General features: G+C 48.3%; 1 long non-coding RNA gene across 1 annotated transcript; it reads right to left on the bottom strand.

The window, feature by feature from the left end:
• Positions 1-18,037: 18,037 nt before the first annotated feature.
• Positions 18,038-21,775, bottom strand: LOC119455039 (uncharacterized). The gene is made up of 3 exons (XR_005192738.2): positions 21,528-21,775; positions 19,615-19,707; positions 18,038-18,138 (listed from the first exon to the last, which is right to left on the bottom strand). It is a non-coding gene; the product is annotated as an uncharacterized LOC119455039 (long non-coding RNA).
• Positions 21,776-24,028: the final 2,253 nt, after the last annotated feature.

Here is a 24,028-nt window from a genome sequence, read left to right as displayed (position 1 = left end):
CATAAAGGTCAGAGCCGTGTGGAGATAAGAGACGGTGCGGACGAGCGACGAGCGCGGTTGTTGGCAGCGTAAAAGTGCCCCCCCCCCCCCCCGCGCTCCCTCCAGCGCTGGCTTCCCGCTTCCTTGCTTGCGCGTGGGAGAGATAAGAGACTGCGGACGAGCGACGAGCGCGGTTGTTGGCAGAGAAGTGCCCCCCCCCCCCCTGCTCCCTCCGGCGCTGGCTTTCCGCTTCCTTGCTTACGCGTGGGAGATTGAGTGCGTTCGCTCTCCTAGCGCGCGTCCCCGCACGCTTCCGCTGGGGCATACGGCGCGCGGCGAAGATTTTATCTATAGGGAACCTCACGGCGACGGCGACGGCAGAAATCTGGTAGAAGTGTCCATATAATTGCTATCGCAATAAAATAAGTCGCAAAGTTGAAGTTCATTTATACGTGAAACGTTTTAGTTTTCGCGGCGAAGAATTGAAAAAATAAAACAATGTCTGTTAACTTAATTTCACTTTCATTTTTCGATGCTCGCGGCAGCTAACGTTCGGCATCAATACTATGGGCGTCTTGCGCTGGAGGTTGAGGTATAGTAGCGGCGCCTGGTGGCGGCGAAAAACGTCATCTGGGTAGTACCAGCTTGGATAGTATTGAACCCTGGCTGTGGCGAAGCACGTTTCTAGCCCGCGTTTTGCGTCGATTCTCACTTTTTTCTGCCCTGTTCGAGTGTGAAAAGGCTCATCACTTCTCACAGACCATGGCGACTAGGCTGCGAGCTGGCCGCAGCCTATAGTTATACGAAAACGGATTCTCCGTGTGCCGTGGGACGTAATGCTGGAAGCAGAAGACATCGGCGACGCCGATCCGGAGAGACCTAGCTCAGCCTCCAAAAAGCGTCACCGTTGTTACTGCTGCGTCGTGGGCTGCCAAGAACAAGAAGGCCTGAATCCCAACATTAGATTCTACCGCTTTCCTTCAAGGCCTCACGAAGTGGAGCGTCGGGAGCGCTCGATAACTGCAGTTCGTCGCGCTGGGTAAGCGAAATGGAAGATCGACATAGCAGCAGGCATGGCTGGTGATTCACGATTCGAGACCCGGCCACAGCGGCAATTAACAATTCGACCGGTGCGAAGTGGTGAAGTGACCAGGTGTGTGCAAATGACCACAAATGGTCGGGCTGATTCGGTGACAATTCACTACACCACTACGAGCAGCACATGCTAGAGAGTTGAATGTGCTCATCCTTGACTTCAAGCCAGCACGTTGAGGCAGCACAGCAAGGTAGTATTGATTACAGCACATCGATGTTCGAGCTCTGTCATTAAAAGCTACATCAAGCGAGCAGCGCACGAGCTCGCGCTGCAGCACGATTCGCACGTACGTACACTCGGCGACAAAATATATATATATATATATATATATATATATATATATATATATATACAGGGTGTTTCAGCGAACACTTTCAAAATTTATTTAAGGTTGCCTGTGACAGATAGGCCAATTCTAGTTAATGAGCTGGTCTACTCGAGGAGGGGGACATTACTTGCACAAAATATTGAAATGCATAATCGACTAATTAACAAAAGTTCACTAATTAAGTTTTTAACTAATTACCTGATGGCCCATAATGCAATTTACAAATTGTAGCCGTGGAGTTCGCAAGGCGGATCCTCTTGGAGCGAATTCTCGGGATGACACCAGTTTCGAGATATTCATTCCCAAACTTTGCGGAGAAACGCAATGGCGTTTCAGTTAATATTGTGCTTCAATGCATAAAGCGACGGTTTGTTAAGAACTTAACTGGAACGCCAATGCATTTCTCCGCAAAGTTCGGCAATTAATATCTCGAACCTGGTGTCATCCCGAGAATTCGTTCCAAGTAGATCCGCCTTGCGAACTCAACGGCTACAATTTGTAAATTGCAATATGGGCCATCAGGCCATTAGTTAAAAACTTAATTAGTGAATTTTTGTTAATTAGGCGATTATGCATTTCAATATATTGTGCAAGTAATGTCCGCCTCGTCGAGTAGACCAGCCCATGAACTCGAATTGTGCTATCTGTCTCAGGCAACCTTTAAGGAATTTTGAAAGTGTTCGTTGAAACACCCTGTATATATATATATATATATATATATATATATATATATATATATATAGTGGTTCAGATAGTGGGGAAAGGATGCTATTTTCTGCTGCCCAGAAGGGAGCACGGCTCAGCATCAGGGGGAAGGGAAGAGGGGGAAGTAAAGATAGGGGGGATGAGGGGGAAGGGGTAGGTAGGGTGTGGAAGTGATCAGCGGCAGCAGCTCGCCGTGGCAAGGACCGCAAGGGGCAGGCAGGCGGGGGGCCCCCTACAGGGAGGCAAGTCCTGCCACAGCGGCAAACTCCAAGAAGGATTGCAAAGCTGTGACAGGGCTATGGCGGGGGAAGAGGAAGTCTTCCAATGAGGTGGCTGGAAGGCCAAGGCTGTGGTATGCCACTGTCATCGCGTGCCTAGGGGTCGCGAGGGCTTGACAGTGGCATATGATAAGCTCCAGGGTCTCTGGGGAGCCGCATTTCCTGCATGCCGGGGATGAGACTCGCCCCACGCTGAACTTGCGAGCGGCTGGCCGTGCACTCCCCGTCCTGAGGCGCAGGAGGAGGGTTCGTTCTTGCCTGTTGAGGCCGGTGTCGGGGAGTGGTCGCGGAGGTTGTCCGCTGGCCACGCGCGTGTCCGGGTGTGCAGCGGTGACGCGTGAAGTCCGCCGCTGCCACTGCCGTGCTCACGTGGACCGGCTCGTGATGGGCTGCTTTTGCTGCGGTATCTGCCTCTTCATTTCCCGCTATGCCTGCGTGGGAGGGGAGCCAGTGGAGTGAGAGGGGGATGCCGCTCCTGTGCAGTGCCGTCAGCTTTGCCAGCAGCAGGGCCACTGTGATGCCTGCTCGGTCTGGTTGGAGCAGACCCTGGAGAGCCGGGCGGGAGTCTGTGAGGATGGCCACCGGGACCTGCGGAGGGTGGGCGACAAAATATTGCGGGCACGCGTGGCGAAACGGTCCTCCTCGCCTACTGGGGCCGCACCCCTGGTGTCGAGACCGACGCTTGCGCGCATGCGCGTCCCTCCATTACTGCAAGCGTGCATGTTTCTGCGCTTCTTCCTTGCGCGCCGGCGATATCCGAGTGCAGCCGCGAGGGGCCCCTCTTGCGATTGGCGCTGTGGCAGCTTCGACGGGCAAAACTTCGTTGATATAACGGAAATAAAAAGTTCCTTTTATCTTGCCTGGCTCTTTCAATACAGCGTCTTTTCTGCCTCGCTCTTCGGTGGGAGAACGTCTCGTTCGTGAAAAGAAATAAGGAACGATCATTGGCCACGAAAAGGCGCAGTGCAGAAATGGTTGATCCCTCTTATATAGGAATCGGTATAGAACACGAAAGTGAAACGTGTCTTCACAGAAGTAGTGTAATGTTTATTGCACATTGATATATAATGTCTATTGGTGTTTTGTGGCTAAAGCGCCCTTAGGCGTTGATGCACCCACGCTGACGCCTGGTGGCACGTCTCCTCCATCACGACTACCAACGTCGATGACCATGAGCAACCGTCGTGCATATGGAAGCTGCACTACGCTGCACACGCTAGCACAACGCGAAAGACGAAGCACGTAACTGACACACTAATACAACGCGCAAGACAAAGCACGTAACTGAATCGTCACCGAGTCAAATCAGCGCGTACAGCGCGTCGTAATTGCAGCCTCCGCGATCAACTTCAGAAAGATTTTCAGAGCTAATTGCGGAGGCCACGCTCCGCTGTGCTGAGTACGGTGAACGCCACCTAAGTGGCGTTGGTAGTGCTTCTTGATGCCAGCGTCCCTTCGAATGCTGGCATCGAGGCGTCGTAGTGCTGAGACCACCGAAGCGTTCACTGTCGGTGCGCGTTAGTGTCATAATGCAGTACTTCTCTTTTCTGCTCGTAGGCGGCGGCACCACCCCGAGCAAGAGCGCGGGTACACGGAGGAGTGTTAGATATATAAGGCGCGTCTGTGTAGCTCTCTGCAAATGCGTTTGTGGCGCAATGGGTTAAACGCTCGGCGATCTATCGTCGCGGACCGAGAGGTCGTGGGTTCGATTTCCAAATTTTGCATGTTTGTGGAACTTTTTCTTCTGGTTTCTTTCTTTGTATTATGTTCTGTGACGTATTTCCGTGACGGAAATACGTCAGTGAAGTCTTGGTGGACCCCGGCATAAAACACTTTCGTGTTAAAAAAAAGACTTGTTGCGTTCGCGACCGGCGATATGCATTCGCGCTCGTGACTCGACAAAAAGCGACCGGTGTGGCGCGCGCCAGCTCACGCTTCATTTACTTTTGCCCGTCGAAGCCGCCACAGCGCCAATCGCAAGTGGGGCCCCTCGCGGCTGCACTCGGATATCGCCGGCGCACACGGAAGAAGCGCCAAAACATGCACGCTTGCAGTAACGGAGGCACGCGCATGCGCGCAAGCGTCGGTCTCGACACCAGGGTATGGTGGCTAGAAGGGGAGGTGGGGGCAACGCAGCCGTCGGAGAGCGCGGCGCGTGTTGCAGTGATTCATGATGCCGAGTGGTAGCGCGCGCGTCGACGGTAAGATAAACGGTAAGATGCCTCCGCTGTAGCTTGGCTGCTGACGGAGCTAGCGAGTGCGCTCGGGTGGCATGCTTCTGTTCGGTTCTTTTATTGCGATAGCAATTATATGGACACTTTTACCGGATTTCTGCCGTCGTCGTCGCCGTCGCCGTCGCCGTGAGGTTCCCTATAGATAAAATCTTCGCCGCGCGCCGTATGTCCGAGCGGAAGCGTGCGGGGACGCGCACTATCACGGAGAGCGAACGCACTCAATCACCCACGCGCAAGCAAGGAAGCGGGAAGCCAGCGCCGGAGGGAGCGCGGGGGGGGGGGGGGCGCACTTCTACGCTGCCAGCAACCGCGCTCGTCGCTCGTCCGCACCGTCTCTTATCTCCACACGGCTCTGACCTTTATGCGCCGCGCATTCGCCGCTCAGTTTCCGTTGAAGCGATATACCGCACGTACCTTCGCCCGCTGCTGCGGCGTATATATGCGCTTGCTGCCAGCGTTTTGACAGTCGTCTGCAGTCATTCAGTGTGATCTATTCATGTTTGTTTGTGCGCGCTCACACCACGCTTGTTCAATCAGTTCGTAATAGTCGGGCCACCTTTTCCAACGGGCCACATTTTCCAACGCACGCTACACATGCAATGCTGTCCGGGTCTGCAGTGCAGCGCTACAGGTGTGTCCCTTCGCACGCGCTGCCCACGGGAAGCGCTTCTCATCAACACCACCGTTTCACACGCGCCTTCTCGTGGTCATCGAGTCTCTCTTTATGTCGGTCTACTTACGCCGCAGCACACCTGCTTACTTAATCAGCTCATGTTTACTACAATTCATATTGCTACCAAAGCCGCTCACCTTACTTCGTATGACATTACTGTGTTGCTATCGCATTCACTGCTTCGCCCTTAGGGCGAAACTAGGACCTTTTTTGCTCCACGCTCGTTTATGTTAGCATTCACGCAGTGCAGTTTTGCCTCATTGTGGTGGCAATATTTTTACAGGTTGCCATGCCCTAAGAAGCAATGGCAAGTCGCATGAAACGACAGACGCACTGTTCTGCGCCGGGCTGCACAGCAGGCTATGTTTCTGCTAGAAAAGCAGAAGAAAAAACCATCCCTTTTCTCGGTGCCTAATGAAGATGAGGCGCTTAAAGCGTGGCAGCGGGACAGAACCAATATAATGTTGCTTGCCGTCGCTTGGAGATACTGAGATTATTTTTTTGCGTTCTGCCTAATTATACAATTAGTCATAATTAATTATTCAACTTCTCAAATATTATAATTAGATGAGAAGTGTCAATGAGAAAATTGTAGAGTAACATGAAAAACTCCCGATACAGCTTTTTATTGCTCAATATTGCTACACGCGTACGCGCAAGGTGCCTCGAGCCGCAGGTCGCGCGGCAATGTTTCGGCAATTCGCGGGTTTCTTTCACGCTCGGAAGCACTTTTTTATGTAGCACGTGTTGAGCAACAGGGTATCGGGAGTGTTCCATGTTGCTCTGCAATTTTCTCATTGACAATTTTCATCTAATTATAATATTTGAGACGTTTATAAGTAATTAAGACTGATTATGTAATAAGGCGCAATGCAAAAACATAGTCTCAGTATCTACAAGCGACGGCAACCAATATTACCTTGGTTCTGTCCAGCTATGTGGTATTTGCATATTTTTAAATCTTGGTGCACGATAGTTGGGACAATCTGTATATTGAATCATATAATTAAGTGCTGTCTCGTCCTCTTGAGTATTCTTCATGGTCACCGCCATTCTATTTCTTCGCAGTGGCGACTAAAATAAGTATGTTTACTTAATCCCTATGTGGAATGATTTCTAAAGTAGCATATATTGGTATTAATCAATTTGACCAGCAGGATGCAATGCGTCGCAGTAATATGACCTAAGGAGCTGCGAGCCTAGAAATCGGTGCAGCTTTCTTTACCCACACCACCAGCATAATATTCTTCGCATTAGCAGAAATCATTTTTTTTTCACTACTGACGATTCGGAAAGCAAGTAGCATGCGTGCGACCGAAACCGGCGAAAAATCTTTATGCCGGCCGTGACGTGCCCAAAGCCGAATGCATCTTTAACACTTAAGCACTCATCAGAGGATAGCTGCTAGTCATTTATTGTCTCATCTAGTAACAACGTACGATATGCATTAGCTTAATGTGAGTTATGTCAAATATGCGACCGCTAATTGCGAACGAAAACGCCCGCTTCGAAACCCGCGGCACCCACAGCCGTGCCTCCGCGCCCGGCGAGCGATCTTGCTGGCGACTGCAGCGCCGCCGCTGCTGTCATGATTGCTTGCAACTAGAGTGTACTAGACCTTGCAACATTCCGTCGCCGCCGTTGCTCTAACCTCCCCCGTCTAGCCACCGTAACCAGGGGTGCGGCGCCAGTAGGCGAGGAGGACCGTTTCGCCACGCGCTCGCGTGCCCCGCAATATTTTGTCGCCGGGTGTACGTTACTGCGAGCTTATATGCATTGCATCAGTTATTTATCAATTGCTAAAGGGACAGATGGCCGCTACTACAGCGCAGGCATAATTACTTGTCTAGCGGCATGCAGTCAACAAAGATTGCAGGAGACCCGCCGTTTAGCGGCATGTCGAAAGACCGCTGCCGTCGCGGCGCGTATCGTGCGCTCGAGCAGTTCGTACACCGCGGCATGCTGAAAGACCGCTGCCGTCGCGGCGCGTACCGTCGTGCGCTCGAGCAGTTCGAACACCGCGGCATGCTGAAAGACCGCTGCCGTCGCGGCGCGCACCGTCGTGCGCTCGAGCAGTTCGTACACATGTGTGCTTATCGCTGCTGTGAATTCATTTATAGAAAGCATTTCCTCGCGTTTGTGCGCCTGAATCTAGCAGCGTGCAAACCTTACCTGAAGTTCAACTTCGCACGTGCGTGACTCGCTTCACTTGCGATTGACATCGCGCTAAAACTTCGCCGCTTATTTTTTGAACGGCGTACAGGTATTCGGCGTTGCATAATTTCTTGCCTTTACGCAGCATGCCACCCATAGAAAAATTTTCGGCGCCCGATATTCGTTGCAAGCCGTGGTACAACACAACCGAAAGTGGCGGGTCCATATTGTAAACGTGCTTCCCGAAGCAGACGACCGAGTTTGGTACTACCCAGTTTCGGATTGAGGGCGCTTTTTAGCACCATTTTTGCAGCGCCCCCTGGGAAACGCAAGAGCCCCATAGCGTCACGTGTTTCCTGTTGCCAGTTTTTGCCGAGTGTAGCCTCTTGTTGAATTTCTTTCTTAATGGTTTACTCCAAAGAATACTATGGTGGGTAGAGACGTGGTAGGTTTTAAAGTTATATCCTTGTCGTGGCCAATACGCAATAACTGCCATGGAGGATAACGGTCCGTCCGCACGGCACGGAGTAAACAGCTTTTGCGCTTTCTGTAGATCCGTGCAGCCCCGGTACGTGCACGGCACCCCATAATGCTCAGAGATGCTGCACGTATATGGTATCACGCGGCGACGAGAGTGGGCGTATATACTGCTCCAGTGCACTGGATAATGTCAGACCGCTGCTCCGGTCGAAGCGGTCAAAAGTGCTTAGTAAGTATGCGTTACTGCTACGGTGGGAGCGCGCCTTTGCCGATGCCGACGCGATAGGAGCTGAAACAAGCGGTACGTCGGTGTTGTTTCCGCCTGGTTGGATTCTCTGTACCGAGTAATGCAATATATATCACTTGTCAATGACGTGATGACGCTCGGCCAGCGGCGGTGCGGGTGGCACGAGGAAAAGAAGGGCCCTTCGATAGCATAAACAGATACAGTCTACCAGATCAGTGAGTTTATTCCTTTGCATCAGGTTTCCGAAAGCCCTAGGAACTCTTGCCACGGTTGTATAGGACTTGCACATATCTTTTAACAGAAGTGAAAAATGCCACAAGTACGTACACTCGAGAGCAAAAGTATACGGACCACAGGGTCACCGAAAAAATTGAATTCTCTCTTAATTAACAAGCGTAAACTGGAATTGACGAGTACACTGAAAAGTTCGCAATGCCAAGTTTGGACTGCAGTCCTTAATTTCAAGATGTATTTACAGGCAGAGGAAAGAAGTCGGCTTTATCGCGCAACCTCTGGTCCGTATACTTTTGCTCACGGGAGTACATCTACTGCAGATCGCCACGAAATGCTTGCGGATGTGTGGCACTGTTTAGTGCCCTTAGAAGTGGTTCACTATTTCGGTTAGGTAGCTCGCAGTAAACGAACAGAATGAGTCGGATAACTTTACATAAACAACACACAATGGCGGTGAGAAAGAAAATCATCTGGGTTGTATATCTTACATCTGAACTGACCTGCGATAGGCTGTTTTGCATCCATACCGTTTCTGACGTCAGCATAGGTGTCTATTCGACTCCTCAAAACAGCGCTAAATAGCGAGCGATGAATGGCGTGTCTTAGCTGATTGAATAATCATTTATTTCAATTTCACGTAGCCTAGACTCTCAGGCCGTAAGCTCAGGTAAAATTAGCCACAGCACTTCAACAGTTTATTCTGTAATTGGCAATGCATATAGCTTGTATTGTACTAGTTTAGTATGCATTTTATTGAAAAAAAAAAACCTCGGGAACTCTCCGTTCAAGCTGGGTGAACACTTTAGACCCAGTGTGACATGGTCAGCGACGTTAGCCACACCTGTATTAAATACCTAATCATGCTGTGGATTTCCCAGTCATTGAGACACGAGAAACAATTGCTTGAGATGTATTCCTCGCCTTAAAATATCCGTAGTTTTCGTTGATTGATTTTTACTACCCGAATCTTAACAGGGGGCAATGGGGGATGCCGTAGTCGAGGGTACGGAATAATCTTAAACTTCATAATGTTAACTTTCATTACAACGTAAGGATACACGTGCCTGTAGTTCGGCGTAAAAAAAAAAAAAAGAACGACCGCAATAGCCGGGTCGTGTACACCCGCCGCGGTGGCTCAGTTATGTAAGGCTTTGCGCTGCTGAGCACGCGGTCGCGGGACCGAATCCCGGCCGCGGCGGCTGCATTGCGATGGAGGCGAAATGCAAAGACGCCCGTGTGCTTGCGTTGTAGTGTACGTTAAAGAACCCCAGGCGGACAAAATTATCCCGGAGCCCTCCACTACGGCAAGCCTCATAATCAGAACTGGTTTTGGCACGTCAAACCCCAGAAAGAAGAAAAGTTGGTCGTGTACATCGGTCTATATTTGGTTTCATTGCGGACCAATCCTTAGCTAAAAGGCAAGGGCGCGGCATAACGTGCCGCGTTTTCCAAATTCTACACTCGCTTTCTCGAAGCGCGACCGAGCTTCTAAACGCCTATCAATTGCAGCAAAACTGTTCATCCACAGTCGAGCAGCCGGCCGCTCGTCTTCTACGCGGAGCCGCTATCATATCAGCCATTTTCGATTCGCACTCGGCGGTGAAAGTTGTTGTCGTTGCCGTTTTATTGCGATAGCAATTATATGGACACTCAAAGCGGATTTCTGCCCTCGCCGTCGCCGTGAGGTTCCGTATGACGTCAACGCTGACGAAATTGTCGCTGCGCGCCGTATGCTGTATGTGAAAGTGAGAGCGCGCGAGGAACGCGCGCTTTCACGGGGAGCGAACGCACGGCGGAGAGCAAACGCGCATTCTGCGCCGTGCTCCCTGAAGGCCTGCAGAATTAAGCATCTCTTTCCTCCTTTACAATCACCTTAAATACGTATATTGAGAGCAAAAGAGGAATGCTGCGAGCGCTCGGAGTGGACGGTCTCACATCACGTCGGCTCCTGTGATTTTCAGTGTTTTCGCCGCGCCAACTTCACTAACTTGTATGATTCCTGCACGAGTTGGTGCGGGAAGGTATCAGGGCCACGTAGACACCACCCTCTACGGTGGACCTTCGGAGATTCTCCCAGGAGAGTTTTAGTTTCCCCTGACCACGCCGCTTGCCACCCTAAGCCTAGCAGGTTAGCGCGAGCACAGCCCCAGGTAGGCCTCGCGCCGCAGCAACTGCTCCGTCGACGTGCCCCGGTCGCCCACCGACATGGAGTACACGGTCGAAGGACAACTTATCTCCGAGGAAGAATGGTCGGACGACTCCTGGAAGTCACCCGGCTACATCGCTCAAGACGACGCCACCGCGAGCTCAAGGCTCAAGGCAAGGAAGTTCCCAGCCTGGCAGTGCGACGGGAGCGAGCTCTTACGGAAACGGACGGAGCACATCGAACCCCAAGCCGTGCCCGCCACCCCAACGCAGACGCGCACCGCTACCTAGAATGCCGGCAGACGCCATCCACATCGTGGGACGCCCGCAGTCACCCATCGACCTCACCAAGGTGCCACCGTGGCAGCTACACGAAGCCCTGCTCAAGGCAGCCTCGTTGCCCGATCAACCACCAGCGAACCGGGATTACCTACGGACGCATCCCACCAACATTTTCACGCTGAGTGTCGTCGACTCTCGGCGTGCCCAAGCCTACCTCCGCATCAAATCCATCAACGTGGGCACCCGCACCATCGACCTCCCCGTGTACGCTGCCCCTCCGGACGACGCCATGCCAGGCATCATGTTTCACGCGTTCGACGATTTCTCGGACGAAGAGATACTGGCAGACCTCCAAGCCAGCAACCCCGACATGCCTATTGTGAGCGGCAGACGCATGGGCCAGACTAGGCACCTGGTGGTCACCCTCACAAGTAAGGACCTCTCGAAATGGATATTCTATCACGGCACCGACATCAGACTCTACCCGTTCTACAATCGGGTGGAGTCATGCTACAACTACCGCAAGGTTGGCCATCGCACGGACGTCTGTCCCTTGCCACGCAAGCAGCGATGCCGCCGTTGCGGCGGGAAGCACCCCCCACCCAAGGAGGGCGAAGTTCCAACATACGCGCCACGCTGCATCGTCTGCGGCGGGGCACACAATACCAGCAGTTCAAACTGCAAATACCGCTTCGTCAAAAAGACGCCGCACACCCCACAAACGAAGCAAGTACAAGGACCTGCCCGGGTCACCCGGCGCAGTGCGCCTCGCAGCGGCACCTCCAGCAGCCGGTCCCCGTCCCTCCGAGCACGGTCGTCGTCGTTCCCGCCGCTCGACTCCAATGGTCAACCTCGCGGAGAACAGGCGGACATTCCTTGCACAAGAAATTCAAATGTATAATCGACTAACTAACAGAAATTCACTAATTAAGTTTTTAGCTAATTACCTGATGGCCCATATTGCAATTTACAAATTGTAGCCGTGGAGTTCTCAAGGCGGATCCACTTGGAACGAATTCTCGGGATGACCCCAATTTCGAGATATTAATTACCGAACTTCGCGGAGAAATGCATTGGCGTTCCAGTTAATTTCTTAACAAAACGTAGCTTTATGCATTGAAGCACAAAATTAACTGGAACGTCAATGCATTTCTCCGCAAAGTTCGGGAATTAATATCTCGAAACTGGTGTCATCCTGAGAAGTAGTTCCAAGGGGATCCGCCTTGCGAACTCCACGGCTACAACTTGTAAATTCAATATGGGCCATCAGGTAATTAGTTAAAAACTTAATTAGGGCATTTTTGTTGATTAGTCGATTACGCATTTCAATTTTTTGTGCAAGTAATGTCCGCCTCTTCGAGTAGACCAGGTCATGAACTAGAATTGAGCTATCTGCAACAGGCACCCTTATATAAATATTGAAAGTGTTCGCTGAAACAATCTGTATATATACATGGGTGGATATATGTATATATATATATATATATATATATATATATATATATATATATATATATATATATATATATATATATATACCCCCAGGAAAACTCCGGAGGGGGCTCGAGCCCCCGAGCTCACACCGTAGTCGGCGCCTAAGCAGTGCGCAATAGGATCTTGTCGCACTTTACACGGAACCATCACGGCGACGCCGAAAATTCGCCCGGAGTGTTCCTATAATTGCTATCACAATAGCACCACAGGACAAACAACGAATCACTCATGAAGTGAGAGGAGCGCAGGTTGCCAGCATAGCCAAGCTAAGCGCTTATCAATTGCGCACTGAGACGATCGCCTTATCGTTCGAAGGAGTCACATTCTCGATCACTATGGGATATGTTTTGAGTGTAATGATTGGCTATACACCAGGGCAAGTCAATGTGACGAAAGGATTGAAACACCTTCTTTCGGCGTCATTTTCATGTAGCATGCAGTGATTCCATAGGTCGGCAGTGTGGGAGAATACTCACTCACACTCACTCACCTTAATTTTTTCCAGGCCCCGGACTCACGTTCGCGCTCACCTCCATTCACACTCACGGCACTCACTCACACTCACTAGCGCTCACTCGCACTCACCTCCATTCACACTCACAGGCACTTACTCGCACTCACCTGCACTCAGGCGCGGATCCAGGGGGGATGTCCGGATGTCCTGACCCCCCCCTCAGATTTCTGCATCGCCCCCGCGCTGACAGGGGGATGGCCCTGTCGCAAAAAATATGGCCACCAGCATTCTTCAAAAGTATTTTTCGCGAGTACCAGTGGTATCAGCCATGTAGAAGTAAAGCTAGCTCGCTCACAAGCTTAGTTGTATTCCGTAGGGGTGTGGTGTCGCGAGATTGCCGTAGTTATTTTTTCTCATGCACACCTTGGGCCTCCTGGCGCCGGCCGTGCCTTACTCGTACCGTCGGTGGCGTCAAATGAACGAGGGGACGTCCCTTTTGCCAAGCATGCCGATGTCCGCGCGAGCGCCTTCGCGCCTGATCAACTTAGTTCCCCATTGGGGTGTCAACGGTTGCCTCATTGGCTGTCATCGGTTCCGCGACCAACCTGCTCAATGAAAGATCTCTCTCGCTGAAGTGTTCATATATAAATAATAACAACTAACAGCTAAACTAAGGACTACGCATAGGCGATTTTTTTTAACAGTAGCACCAATTGTGATCACAGTTACACGTTGACAATATCCAGTACGAGCACAATACCGTTCGTATGCTACAAGTTTTTCATTGTAATTTGGCAGCTGTATTGTCCTACATTAAGCATAGGAGGCTCAAAGCCGCCAGATCCGTTTATCTGAGTGGCCGTGCTCGCGGAGCGGGGCGAAACCTCGAGCAGCGGCTACGAAATGGGGGAGCATGACGTCAGCGGCCAACGCCAGCGCGCGGGTATAGAGAAAGGAATTGCGCGGGCATAGGATGGCGTCGCGTGGTTAGAGAAACGGGAGCAGATGCGCGCCTTGTGTAAAAGGATGACGTCGCGTGGGAAACAAAATATCAAGACGCTAGCTGGCTCGCGCTCACGGCTACTACGCCACATCGTTCTTCCTGTAGGTGCCGTCGTGAGTCTTCATACGCGGTGATTCGCATATCGTAAACAACCAGCGCAGTGGTTGCCGCGTTGGAGCGGAGCGTTGCTCCAAAGCAAACGAAGGTGTCTCAGCCGAACACAAGGAATCTTCTTAAGGAAATCAAGGTGTCCCAACAGAACTCCAAAGATGGACCCGTGCTTACACGTTTATAACGAACCTGCGACAGATCATCCCAAATTTTATTTTAAGAAACAATACAGGCTAGATATACCGGGTGTTCAAAATTAAGCTTTATGGTTTTCTTAAAATGAGGCACTGGGAGGCACGTGAAAGCCACCTGCGCAAATAAGTTATGTGGCCAGGGGGACACAAAGTGAGATGATAATTATCGCTAGTCAGCAGCCGAATTGACTAAAATTGAATAATTAACTTTTATTGACTACAGTAAGTGTGTATGTTTGTATTCAAAAGTTAGAGGCAGTCGTGTTTCTACACAGTTTCACTTCGAAGAATCCTTCTTTACTCGCGGACAACTTTCTGTGGCAATGAAGGGAAAGCTACGGAGGCAAAGCGCTCACAAGTGAGGGTGCTTCTGAAAAGAGTCCCGCGTTTTAATCCACGTTGGTTTATGTTGGCAAAGAGTAAACATAAACAGCTTATTAGTAACAGTTAAATAAGACAGAACACACCACTGAGTGTAAAAGTTTACTCATTTTGCGGCTTTTCCCTTCCGCGTCTGGGCAAACGCGAAATCGTCGCACGTGGAAGTTGCGTCGATTCAGCGTCTGTTCCGAGCAACCAAAAGCACTGTCAAACGCTGCCGGACTACTTGGCGCGGTAACACATGTGCAGCATCCACGCGCCCGTAGCTTTCCCTTCATTGCCACCGAAAGTTGTCCGCGAGCATAGCGTGTCTATGCTCCGAGATATCCAACTACAAATTTTAATTGTCGTTCACATGATTACGCATGCAAGAGAGTGAGGATCGGCGCAAAGCTCCTCCCTGATGTGACGCGGATGTTGGGTGCGGCGTTTACTCTGACAACGCGGCGGAGGCATTGGCAAAGATAATAACTGTCCCCCTTCCCCTCACGGCTGGCGAAATAAAAAAAAAAATCGAAGAACCCGTAACCGCTGTCGTAACACGCGACCGCGCAGCCTGTAAAGATGGCGGCAGCTGCCATGCCGAGATAATGGCGCGCGCAGAGAAGCCGGAGGGCAGTGCGCGTGCGTAATGGCGACTAGACGACCGGGCATGGTCCTTGCCTGGGCTACGCAAATAAAGTGACTGCTGATTTCCAAGTATTGTAAGTTTTATTGAAATCAAGAGTAACAACGGCACCATGAACAGCAGAAAACTTTTTAGCTATGCTAACGAATATTTCATACTGCCGCTTTAAATTTGGTGTTGTCATGCACAAATTTCATGACAACACTTCACCCATCAAGATGTCAATGCCCTAAAAATGTTCAAAATGACTCCCTTCCACAGCAACGCAAAGCATAAACCGCTCTCGCGTCGAGTCGATAACTCTGCGCAGTACAATGGAAATTTGGAGTCGGATATCTCGAAGCACGAACACGCTAGAACAATTCTTCCGACTGATACTGTGTAGAAACACGACTGCCTCTAAGTTTTCAATACAAACATACCCACTTACTGCAGTCGACAAAAAATAATTGTTCAATTTTAGTTAATTGGGCTGCTCACAGCGATAATTATCATCTCACTTTGTGCCCCCCTGGCCGCATAACTTAATTGCACAGGTGGTCTTCGAGTGCCTCCCAGTGCCTAATTTTAAGAAAAGCATCAAGCTTAGTTTTGAACACCCTGTATTATCAGGCACAGCCGCCAAGCACATGGCTGTATTGGGTAATGTCATTTTCCTATAAGCTCGGAGAAACCGATACCTGGCTTCGCTATAGGGCTTCTTCATCTTTCTGGAGTTTTACGTGCCAAAACCAGTTCTGATTATGAGGCACGCCGTAGTGGAAGGCTCCGGATTAATTTTGACCACCTGGGGTTCTTTAACGTGCACTACAACGTAAGCCCACGGGCGTTATTGCATTTCGCCTCCATCGAAATGCGGCCGCCGCGGCCGGGATTCGATCCCGCGATCTCGTGCTCAGCAGCGCAACGCCTGAGCCATCATCATCATCATCGACAAAAGCTGACCCCCCCCCTCAGAAAATACCTGGATCCGCCCCTGCCTGCACTCACACTCACTGGCACTCACACTCACTGGCACTCACTCGCACTCACACTCACTGGCACTCGCTCGCACTCACTCACCTACACTCACACTCACTGGCACTCAGTCGCACTCACCTCCACTCACACTCACAGGCACTCGCACTCACCTGCATTCACACTCACTGACACTCACCTGCATTCACTCACTGGCACTCACTCGCACTCGCACTCACCTCCACTCACACTCACTGGCACTCACTCGCACTCATACTCACCTGCACTCACTCGCACTCACCTCCACTCACACTCACAGGCACTCACTCGCACTCGCACTCACCTGCACTCACACTCACGCGCACTCACTCGCACTCGCACTCACCTGCATTCACACTCACAGGCACTCACTCGCGCACTCACCTGCATTCACACTCACTGGCACTCACTCGCACTCGCACTCACCTCCACTCATACTCACTGGCATTCACTCGCACTGCCACTTCGGCCTTTGAAATGAGTGCGAGTGTGAGTGAGTGCACTCATGCATGAGTGAATGTGCCGATCTATACCGCTCACAACTCGTGTTATTCATAACGAAACTTCAATTTAGCACCTGTTGCATCGGGAGTGCGCCAAGGCAGTGTTTTGGGCCCAGTTTTATTTTTAATATACATAAAAGATTGGCCTTTTCGATTACATGGTAACATCCGACTATTGTATTTCGTACCGCGAAATTAATCGCAGTGATAATCACCATATACAAAATTCTGCCTTTTCTTGGTGTCAGGAGAGGCAGACGACTCTAAATGCCCAAAAATCTGTAACGCTAACAGTAAGTAGAAACAGATATTTGATTTTACTTACATTATTAATGACACACCTCTCACTTGTGCGTTTCAGCGTAAATATTTAGGTGTCACTTTAACACACGCTCTCCGATGGGAAAGCCATGTTAACAGTATAACCTCAAGTGGAAATCAATGTACATGCTGAGCACTAAAGCGACTCTTCTTTCTGAGAAGACACCTTCATCATGCACCCCCAGATACAAATCTGCAGGCCTACAAAATGCTTGTTCGATCAGTGCTGGAGCACGCCAATATTGTTTGGTTTCCGTACACAAAATAACTCATTGCAAGAATGGAAGGCGTGCAGAGGAAGGCATTAAGGTTATGTTTTAATAAATACAAATTAACGGATTCATGAATTGACTAAATTATTAAAGAGAGCTGGCTTATTAACACTGCAAAGTAGAAAAAAACTAGCACGACTAAAGTTTTCATTTCAATTATTCATGGTGACAAACATTCATGTATCCGTACTAAGTTCTTCGAATCGTTCTAGGTCAACGCGCCAGAAGCACTCTCGAACACCTAAAGAATGCACCTTTAACTCTAATTGCTTTAAATGTTCATATTTCCTTAAAACAATTAGAGAACGGAATGAACTTGGTCGTTACGTTACTAACGCTTTATATTTAAATAACTTCTTCATAAATTCGAGCGGCCGCCAACTTGGAACAGCGTTCGCTCGGAGCTTGCCCCTCGCTGATCATCGAGGAGGGAACGGCAGGCAGACAAGACGACGTAAAACAAACTGGTTTAATACATCGCTACGGGCGAGCGAACATCCCTTACAAAAAATGTTGTTGGAATTCCATTGGTTTTCCATTGATATTTCGTGCCACCATCAACTAAAAAATTGTGGAATTTTTATTGGTATTTCATTGTAGATTTGTTGAGTAGTCATGGAAAAGTGGCCACCGTAAAACCATTGAAAATCTGTTGTAGTATTATTGTGTTGTTTTTCCATTGGTTCGTTATTGTATATTCATTGGATTTAGATCGAGATGAATTTTCATTGTATTTTCATTGTACTGGGATATATCTCACTAAGGTCTAAAGTAGCAAGATTTGGCTCACTGAGGCTGAATATTAACTGCAGCCAACAGGAAAACAAAAAAAAGGCACATGAAAAGGCATTTTTATATAGTGATTTTATTTCCCTTGTGAGGGGAGAGAATAGGCTTTCTTTTATATAAGAAACACTTGCGCCTGGAAACTTCGTGCTGGCATATTCTGAAAAAAAAGATGTAATCAGTAAGATAACCAACATGTACTATCATCAATAGCAGTGAAAGATTATGCTTAAAGCCATAAAAGTAAGCAAGTTATATTAGTGCTTAAAGCTTTTGTGGTTTAATGCAGGTGAAATTGTTCTGCCTAAGGTATAACAACAGTATAACGAGCCATGGCAAATGTGGTCTCTGCTGCGACACAGGATCGTCAATGAACTTCTATGCAGTGAACTATGAAATAAGTGCATATATGCAACAAGTGAACTTCTATGCAGATTAAACTAGCTTGATGTTCTTATCATGCACGAGAACAGACCTAATATTTTTGTGTTCTTGCCTAAATGCTTATCACAAATTACAACTTTAAAATTAACATATGGTCACTATGTCAACACAAGGCTTGCAAAGCATATTTGAGAATATTGCGTCTGTTTGCAATGCACTACTTCCTGTATAGCTCTTTTTATGACTAAGTGAAAGACCTCAAATCTTCATAAGGTCCATGAAGCCTGCTGAACTAAATGAACTTCATGCATAATGTGCCTGTGACACAAACGTGAAGAGGCTCTTCATCTTCGTATGGCTGCTAAGGTCCTGCTAATGGCGAGGCTAGCATTTAGCATTTGTAGGGTTCATGCCACCTTGTGATAGCAATAAGCTATATGTGAGAGCTGAGTGAAGCCGAGAATTCTATTAAAAAAGATTTGCAGGTCTTTTAAAAAAACGAGCAACAAAAAAGGTAGCGTGTCGCAAACAGCTAACAATGTTTTGAAATGTGCCATCATAGTCATCTAGAGCACAAATACACCTAGGACTGTGTGTGTGCTAGCGGGTGGGCTATGATGAATTCATAACTCAATCGATCATTTATTTTATCTCTACTTTAATGCCCTCTGGTTTCGACAAGATGTGCATTCGTGCCTTTCGCTTTCATTTCATGCTTCTTGGCTTGATCAAAATATCTGGATACAACTGAGATTCTAGTTCTTCCTTTTTATTGCTCTTTCTTTTGCAATATCCAAACCATATATCTTCGTTCTTTTAACTAGGCCCAACAAAGGAAACACTTGCATACACACAAATTGTCTTCTAGGTTTGTCACCCCTACTTGGATTAAGCAACACTAGTAGCCCTACACATTCTCTATTACAAGAAACCTACACCTTCTTGTTTTCTTTCTGTCCTCTTTTTTGAACACTTACAATTCCCTCACCTTACTCTATGCACTGCCTGCATCATTCTCATCTTCCCCCAATGAAGTGGGGGAGCAGAAATCAGGTGCTGGCTTGACTTAAGACAATTCCCTTGCCAAAATGTTGGTCCTAGTGATATTTTTGTTTAACCATTCTTCCAGCCTTCTTCTTCTGCAAGTTCTGTCTTGTTTGAATTTCTGCAAACATTGTGTGCTAGTAACCGCTTTACGAGATTAGCATTCCACAAATTTATGTATGATGCGACAATGTTACAAGGCTCTCACCAACAACATTGGCATGCTGCGCTTGCATCTTCTTCCAACTTCTTTCGGGGCCTGGGATGCCTCGTGAACTGTTGCACTTGAGTGGCACACATGCTGCATAGATAGTTTTGAATGAGAAAAAATTACCATAGCTATTTTTTCTAGCAGCAAAAGGAACGTAAAAATCAGCAGTATGAGCACATCATAACTTCTTTTTAAGATCCCACAGTATTGAAGGCTAACAGGAACAACATTGTTGCAGTGTTTTTCTGTTTTTCTTGTCCATAGTCATGGAATTCCTACATAATGCTGCTAGAGGGCCTCAACACCTACACACTCATAAGTATTATGGAGCACGTGCACAGGAACTTTTTACGAGGAAGGGCATGTTCAACTGTGGCTTGTTGTCTTACCACTGTTTATTCTGTGTGTAAGAATATTCACGAACGCAGGTAACAGTCTTAAACATTCTTTTTACATTCACACAAAGCATTAACCAGTTGGTATAAGAATGTTTTCTGCTGCTGATGTGTCACGCAAGTTTGCACCAGCAACTGCCATACCCTTTTCTCCAGATGCTGTGGATGCCGCTAGTTAAAGAATTGTATAAACGCAATATTGTGCAAGCTACACAACGAAATGCCCTCAAGTATAAAAGATGTAAATAAGCACTTGATGCTTATTTAAGTAAGTGTATGTTGGTACCAGCTACTGTGTTAACACTGTTTTTATGTGACTGAATGAATCAGTTGAACTTTTTATTGTTCACGGCATATGTTTTAGATATAGTGAAATACCAAAAACCAATTTATTTTACCGACAGCTTTTCGCAGAACATTTAAAGAACTCCAAAAGAAATGTCTGACAATATAACATCGGCTAAAGGCACTTTTCTGCGCCGAGTACATAAAAGTCGCAATTCTTGTCAGTCCTCCGACTTGCATATTTTCTCTCTCTGGCTTGCATACTTTCACAGATATTATTTTCTATTTTCTTTTGCGCGAAGGAATATACTTATAGTAACACCTGGCTAGCGTGTTTTTTCTATCATAGGCCACGAGTAAAATATTGGTTTTCAAATTATTAACAGTATAGAACAATAATTTCGTAGAAATAGTTTTGCAACGTGAAAAAGATATCCAAGGATGGGAGGGAAACTGGTGGCGTCGATCCCATGCGCTGTGAGCATTTATTTTCTTTTTTTACAATACGATAGCATTCCATTCGCGAACGATCAAACTGACAGTTTTTTTAGACATGACGCGATATCGTTCATGACATTTCTGCATGATTATTTTATAACGATACAACAAAAAGACGAACAGCGAGTTCGATGTTTACATAAACGGATGTGGTGGCATGGGCCCCGCTGTAATAGTACCACTTAAAAAACAGGGTCATACATTGTGTTCATCAATCACATTCTGGGATTTTACGAGCCAAAACCATAATATCATTATAAGCCACACCGCAGTGTATGGCTCTGGATTAAATTTAACCACCTGGGAATCTTTAAAGAGCACCTATATCTAAGCACGAGCGTTTCTGCATTTCGCCCAATCGAAATCCGGCTGCTGCGGCCGGAGCTGAACCCGCGACCTTGCAGCGCAACGGGTAGGGACGAGCATGAGAACACATAAACAAGCGCCCCTGTTTAAGTGGTTTGTTGCAGTTCAGTATTTAGGTGGTCTGAATGCGACAAACTTGCTTAAACTGCAGTTCAGATAAATAGGCCTGGCTGCTAAATGCTCAGCTTAAACGGACGACATGCCCACACCTTGGCGCTCCATCGGCGGAAGGCGAAATGCAACACGCCACACGCACACCGGACCGGCCCCGCACAAAATTCTTTGACACTGGTGCCGTGAACCAGGCGTGAAACATACATTCAGCTAGGAAATCAGTTATACACACAACACGAGACAAGTGCTTACCGCAGTCAAAGTATCGTTGGTCAGTCGGCGCTCCTTTCTTCGTGCCCGCGTCCACGCAGCCGAGTCGGTAGCATACCTCCGCGTCAGCCAATGCACGGACGGTATATAGATACATCCCGCTTTTCGTCTTGTACGCTCTTGACAAAATGTTCCTTATCGCGCAGCAGCAGATGACAACACACACTCACGTGCTTAGAGCTCACGACACACACGTGGCGCACACGCCGACCAAGAAAAAAAAAAGAGAAATGGCGACAAAAACAAACGCAAAAAAAAAAAAGATATACAAATGTTGCTTGGTAACTTTTTTAGTTTTCGCTAGGTTTGGTAAAAACATCGAACATCATTTTTTTCGAAAAACTTCAGTATTTTATTATATGTCGTCAGCTATACAGAGAGTGTAATAAAATAAAATACCTCCTTGTGGAAATGACTATTGGCTGCGTTAAAACAATCATTTAGTGTTGAGGACAACACTTAGGCAAAGCCTTCGAGATCACCTCAGCGCAACAGATCTCAAAGGCCACACTTCGATCAATTTGGTCACAAAGCAACCAATCGCAAATGATCGCGAATCACCACTGTTCTGGCTCATTCGCTAAGAGCTTGATTTCTCAGTCGCGCGAACGCAGTGGCAAAGCTGGTTAACCAATGCGCTGAAGATTATGTTACGCGGCGATGACGGCGCGAGCAGATGTGAACGGCATCAATCGCGAAATGTTTTGTTGATGCGATTGGGCAGGTCGCGCTTGCTGCTGTGAACATGAGTCTCCATGAGTCGAGTCGTCATGTACAGATGTTGTAAATCTTGAATAAACCAAGCAGGCTAGGTGACATATGTCTCCGCCCTGTTTCAAAAGTTTTTGATGGCGATAAATATAATAATAATCATCATCATCATCATCATCACGACCTCTGCCAACCGTCGGTGGGAATCGCACAGCATTTTGTTGCATGTCTTGCCGTAAAGTAATAGTGAAAATTTACTCGAGGTCGCCGAACCACTGGCTCTGTATCCGCGTGATAGCTTGCGATGCCACGTAATAGACATCTTAGTAGACACCAGTGGGATCCATACATCGACGTATGATGGGTTCGAAACACAAGTTCAAAAAACAGTCATCTGTTAGTATTCTGTCCTCCTTCGGCACGCATTGAGCAAGGCATGAAGCTAGGCATGCTATCACCAGCCATTGTAAATAAATGATGAGGGGTATTAGCGTAACAAAAGAGGCGCTCAGTGGTTAGTTCCTGGACAGCAGGAAACGTAAGTTTGGTGCGTCATCCTGAAGTATGTGCTTACAGCGCGAGGCTACACGTGGGCGGAGAGAAGTAAACACGGACAACGTTTTCGCTGTTTTGTCGCAGGGTCTCTTTTCTGGATCCGCCAATGGGTAAGACGGGGGGAGGGGGGATTGGGGGAGGTGGGAGAGTGACCTCAAAAATTCAAGAATGGCAATCTTCGGCCTACGATGGCAGCGCATATCCGAACGTAAAGCAAACAGTTAGCCAGGATGCCTGGCTTCCCTCATTGGATCGCGCGCCTTAAGTGAGAAAATGCAACGAGAAATCCATGAAAATTCGTCAACAGAAAACTTATTGAGCAATGCACAACGGAATTTTTAATGAAATCTCATTGTGCTGGCTCATTGAGTGTTGTAATTTCATAGAATTTCCATGGAATCAATGATAGTTCAACAAATCGACAACGGAAATTCAATACTCATTTTTGTAAGGGATGGAGAAACAGAGAGACTAGTGCGTGACAGCAACTGCAAAAAAAAAAAAAAAGCCGAGTTCTTATCAACAGCGCATTCACAGCACTGAGTCTGGAACACGAGACACGGTCTGGTCCAATCAGGAACGCAGGCGCAAGATCGGACCATAAATGGGCACAACCGTCTCACACGCGCTCCTGCAAGCACCTAAAGTCTCTATATATATAAGAAAGGTACCGCCATCTACTCTTTCCTTCTCCGCCTCCTCTCCTAAAGCGCTTGCTTTTTTCTTTACTTTTTGTTTGCGAAAGGCAAGTCGACGGTGGCGCACCTAGAAAGTCCACGTTGAAGCTTTCAGGCCGGGCGCGCGCCGCCGCCGCCGCCGGCGACTCCGGCTGCGCAGAGGACTTTCAACGTGGCTCTGAGGCGGAAAAAAAGAAAATATAAAGAAGTGAAAAGCGCGCGCTATCATCGTCCAATCGGAGATACAGGAGAGAGAGAAGCGGCGTTTATCAAAGGATGGCGGTACTTTTCTTATATAGGGACTTTAGCAAGCACCCGGCGCCAACTTGTCGCGTCGGCAGATGGGGAGAAGGGATGAGCGTCCGAAGGAAGAGTAGGCGCCGTTGGTACACACACGCACGCGCACACACAGCTCGCGTGACTTCCAACGGTCATGTCTCGACGACGAGCCTTACGCATCACTTTACGCATCACGGCCCTTTGGCGCCGTCTGCGAACGTCTTCGGATGCCTGATTTTTGATGTCGGCGCTTTGCGCTCG

The sequence above is a fragment of the Dermacentor silvarum genome, chromosome 1 (genome assembly GCF_013339745.2).
Source record: "Dermacentor silvarum isolate Dsil-2018 chromosome 1, BIME_Dsil_1.4, whole genome shotgun sequence".
Lineage (NCBI taxonomy): Eukaryota > Metazoa > Arthropoda > Arachnida > Ixodida > Ixodidae > Dermacentor > Dermacentor silvarum.
The sequence above is the reverse complement of the archived record's forward strand: the minus strand, read 5'-3'. Positions and strand labels throughout refer to the sequence as shown.